General features: G+C 41.1%; 1 protein-coding gene across 1 annotated transcript in view; it reads left to right on the top strand.

The window, feature by feature from the left end:
* The window catches only part of c21h4orf54 (chromosome 21 C4orf54 homolog), a 25,147-nt gene extending 20,905 nt beyond the window's left edge, over nt 1–4,242 (top strand). Inside the window, exon 4 of the mRNA XM_063187540.1 lies at nt 1,353–4,242. The gene's annotated coding sequence lies outside the window, so the exon portion shown is untranslated. The remainder of the gene's footprint in view (nt 1–1,352) is intronic.
* The last annotated feature ends 758 nt before the right edge of the window (nt 4,243–5,000 follow it).

Genomic DNA, 5,000 nt, shown 5'->3' with positions numbered 1-5,000 from the left:
CGCGTGTGTGTATGTCTGTGCCTTATGTAAAAGGAAAACAGCAAGAGGGAAGCAGAGTCCAGCTGAAACGTGTTACATAAACAACATTAGTCTGTCAATACCACACCACGAACACACACGAACACACACACACACACACACACACACACACACACACACACACACACACACACACACACACACACACACACACACACACACACACACACACAACTTGAGTGTGTGGTACAAGTTAGAACATGTATGAAGCACACGTCATATTCGTCATTTGTGTCGTTGTTTGTGTGGCACTGTTCCAATGAAGCTGTGGAACTAACACTTGGCGTTCATAATATTACATTACATTGCAGTTGGCTGACGCTTTTATCCAAAGCGCCTCACTGGTATTTACAGGGCATTGCTTACAGTCCTTGGAGCAATATGGGGTTAGGGCACTTTTTAAAGGGCTTTAAGCCTTTATTAGCTTTTACGAGATATGACAGTGAAGATTGTGACAGAGAGTTGGGGGAGAGAGAGACGGGGAAGGGTCGGCAAAGGACCCGAGCCACAATCGAACCCGGGTCAGCCACGCAGTAGACGAGTGCCCTACCGTTAGCGCCACAGTAGGGCCTCAAGGGCACTTCGTTAATATAGACAGTGGACTGTTCTGGCTGGCCTGGCAGACCTCTGGGCAGCCTTGGCCTAGTGGTTAGAGAGTTCGTCTTCCAATCTAGGGATTGCAGGTTCAAATCCCCCTGACCTCTACCTACATCTCCATCCAAGGCTGAAGTGCCCTTGAGCAAGGCACCTAACCCCACATTGCTCCAGGGACTGTAACCAATACCCTGAAAAATAATAGCTGTAAGTCGCTTTGAATAAATGAAAGCGTCCGCTAAGTGCGATGTAATGTAATGTAATGTAATGTTGTGGAAAAGCAGAGGGCTGTTTATCGGACCCAGCCTAGCCCTGGTCGTCACTGTGCTAAACCCTTCCTAATGACTCACTACCCAGATTCTTTTTTTTCAAACATGTATTTTTTGGGCTTTTACACTTTTATTATTTAGATAGGACAGTGAGAGGCAGGAAATATGTGTGTGTGTGTGTGTGTGTGTGTGTGTGTGTGTGTGTGTGTGTGTGTGTGTGTGTGTGTGTGTGTGTGTGTGTGTGTAGGTCTATGTGTGTTTGTATGTGTAGGTCTATGTGTGTTTGTGTGTGTGTGTGTGTGTGTGTGTGTGTGTGTGTGTGTGTGTGTGTGTGTGTGTGTGTGTGTGTGTGTGTGTGGTAATGTGTCGTGATATGTGTGCAGGGGCAATTACAGCAGTGTGTGTTTGCTGACCCGCAGTTGTTGTTTTCTTTTCTTGTGTTCTTTACAGGAGAGCCCTGTTGAGCAAGCTCCACCCCCTCCCCCCCAACCGATAACCCTGACCTCAGCATCCTCCAATTGGACAATCCAGTGTGACGGAATCCCGCCCCCATCTCATTTCCACCAATCAGAGGTCCATGGTCATCAGCTCACCCCCCGAGCCTCACTACTCTCACATCATTTCCTATCTTTTCTTCTCTCACCTTTTCCTTTCTTCTCACCAATTCCTTCTTTCATTTCTCTCACTCTTACTTTGTCTACCTTTATTTGCTGACCTTTATTTTAGCTTTTTATTTTATGTTTTTTCTTTTTTTCAATATTTTGTTTATTTTGTTTGAGTTTTGATTTACTGTCTACAAAAGTCCTTGTGAAACCTGCACTAAATGTGTTTCAGTCAGGCACATGTTTGGTCATAGGCCTACAGAATGTTAGAAACATCCAGAGTATGTGGTCAAGATGCTAAGTTCCTTCATGCCCTGCCCCAACGGAAACAAGTAAGCGTCATGCCACTAACCCCAGTTGTATGTGCTAGTAAAGAGACAGCATAGCCTAGTCCATTATGGTGCTTTGTTACATATGTGCCTACTATTGTGCTAATCAGCATCAGGTTAACAGTCTCTTTTTAGCTGGTTTAGTTTATATTGGGAACACTGAACTGACGGTACATCAGTACCAGGTGTCCCTGTTAAAGTGCCTTCACACAGAGCCAAAGTGGTTTAGGTTTGCTGGTGACAGTGACTTCTGTCTGCATGGGTAGAGCCTTATGGGATAGTATGTGGCGTATCCCAGGTGTGCTAATTAAGCTAATTGTGTTTGGTTGGCCACACGAACTACAGTAAATGTGGCAAGCAAGGCACATAGATATAAGAACACTAGATGCTGCGTTCAGCCATTTGGCATGGTTCAACCTTGGGCGCTGCCATCTTGGTCTGGTAACCAATGTTTTTCACAGATTATTTTTCTTTTATCGTCTTGTTGCCGATTGATGGCAGCGCTAACATGGAGGTGAACTGACATGGGCCATTTATTCCAATACAAAGGAGGGGCCAACACGGCATCTAGTGTTCAACAGTACATCTACGAGCAAGGCACAGTCATGTTATTCTAGTCACCAGGTGCCTTCAATGCGCTAGTATGCTATATGATTGATCCCATCAGCTTTCTCTCCTCCAGAGTTGCCACTCCTTTAAGATGTTCTTATATGTTGTATGTATGTATGTAAATCCTTTTATTTTGTAGAACCCTATTGTATACACAGTACACTCTACTCTTTGTGTAGTGGCCATGTGCTGTGTCTTTTAAGTAGCCTACAGCGCTGTTGTATGCTATCAAGTATAACAGGATCTCCAAGTTTTGCTGGTGTAACGTAGCCAACACATAGCAAACAACAATGGTTAGCACTGTGCTAGATCCATCTGCCTGAAGGATGGACAAGGAGGAAAGGGGGAATACTTGGGTATATGACCCGAGTAGCTACTCACCCAGGAGTGCAGCACTGGTGCATCATGGGATGGGGCTCATAGGGACAGCGATTTCTCTAGACCCACCCAACGAAGAGAAATTATAGCCTACGTCATCACCAGCAACTATATACGGAGAAAACACTGTTCTAGAATATAATTTAAAGATGTTCTGTTCTAAAGTGTTATTGTTCTATAGACCTTTCTGTTGTTGGGTAAACAGTGGCCAACTGTTGATGAGATTTGGATGAAGTATGAGGCTTGGATGAGTGGAATTAGTCAGTCAGAGTTTATCGGCAGACCTTAACACCTGGCACAGTGTGGCTAACCTGACAGGGATTTCTTCTGACTATAGAGCTGTCAGTCAGTCCTCAGTAGACATGTGCCTTAGACTCGGTTTCGTCGCTGCTATTAGTAGTAGTCATGCTATTAGAAATAGCATTACCATTCAGGACTTTGTAATGCACATTGGTAGCCTACTCAATATACTCTACTGTGCCTTGTGTTTGTACATATAGGAACTTACAAACGAGTTAGCTTCCCAAATAACAAAGCGTTTAATATTAACTCATGTTTAAACAGGGCTTTAATACTGTTAACAATCTCAGAATATATACAGATTTCTTTCATTATTTGTTAACAATACAACCCTTGAAATGACCTCAACCTTTTTCAAATACAACTGTAGGCTACTAACTCATAAGTGTCAAATGTAGGCCTAATTTAAATCAGCATTTCAATTAAGCGCAGGACACTATTGTGGTTCGTTAAGGGCAGGTAGACCTACTGAAGGTCTATTATATCTTACAAATATGAAGTTATAAATGAGCTCCTGTGTGCCTGTGCCATGTGCCCTGATTTGGAATCTTCATACTGTAAAGTGTGACCACATGTGACTGGAAAAAGTAGACACTTTTTTGGCTTTTCTTTTGAGGTAATTCAAAAATTATTGTGTATTCTTGAATCAATTTTCATACCACACAACACATGCAGTGTGTATTGCTGTTTGTTTCTTTGGTAACACTTTACTCGACACCGGCGACATACGTCTGACATGACAGTGTCATAACAGTGTCGTAACACAGTCATGCATGTGTCAAAGTCATAAACATTTGAAGAGTTCAGATGAAAACCCCCTAACTCTATTTCTGAAGACCTGCACGTCTATATTTTTAGAGAACCCAGTTATTGGTTTGGTTTACATTCATGTATTTGATAATACATATAAATAGTTATATTACATAAATAAAATCAAAAAAGATATGCAATTTTGATAGCTTTGTATTTAATAAAAAAGAATTAAGATTATTTTCTGAAAAGGCACTTAAGGGGTTTTGCATCTGAACTCTTCATTTTGTCATGAAGTGACATTTTGTTATTGTTATGCTGTGTATGACTTTGATATAATGTTTTATGACTCGTCCATGACAGTGTCATGACACTGTTAGGACTCTGTCATGCCATGTGTATGACGCCGGCATCAAGTCAAGTGTTACCGTTTCTTTTTATAACTGGTGTTTTAAAACTCCCGAGAGAGTCTCGTGCTCTGGGCAGGCAGATCTGCAGGCCAGTCTGCCTCGTCCTCTTAATATTTTATTTCTCATTGTTTGAAAATTTTTGAGTTTTTGATTTTCCCATTTAGCTTCAGTTTGTTTTTGTTTTTTAATAGTCATTGCATTCTGCTGATATGACAAAAGTCTGGCTGCGCTATGGGTCTTAAAGTCGTGTGTGTGAGTCCAACCAAACTCACACACACACACGCACACGACACGCGAATATCCTTGTAGCTTCACACTGAATCTTCAATGTTGTGAACGTGTGTGAGCGTGGACTCTGACAAGACTGCAGATACAGTGCCTTACGATCAGAATGCAGATGTAGAGCTTCACAATAATAATATACCATTTCTCTTTTTTATTTGTATTTATTTTCAATTGATGTCATTTACTACATGAGTAATTCATTTCATTTTTAAATGTACATACCTACATCCCCTGGTGGCAGATAAATTTGAATTTTTATCAGATAAAATTATATGAGAGTCAGCTAATATATTTAACACAAAACTAAATAATATATACAATTGGAAGTTTGGAAGAAATTTCAGTGGTAACACTTTACTTAAAGCCCATATGTATAGCACAGTATAAGTGCATTTATAACAAATTCTAATGCACATTATAATTACTTACAACGTA

This window comes from Engraulis encrasicolus, chromosome 21 (assembly GCF_034702125.1).
Source record: "Engraulis encrasicolus isolate BLACKSEA-1 chromosome 21, IST_EnEncr_1.0, whole genome shotgun sequence".
Classification (NCBI taxonomy): Eukaryota; Metazoa; Chordata; class Actinopteri; order Clupeiformes; family Engraulidae; genus Engraulis; species Engraulis encrasicolus.
This window is presented reverse-complemented; position numbering and strand designations above follow the sequence as displayed.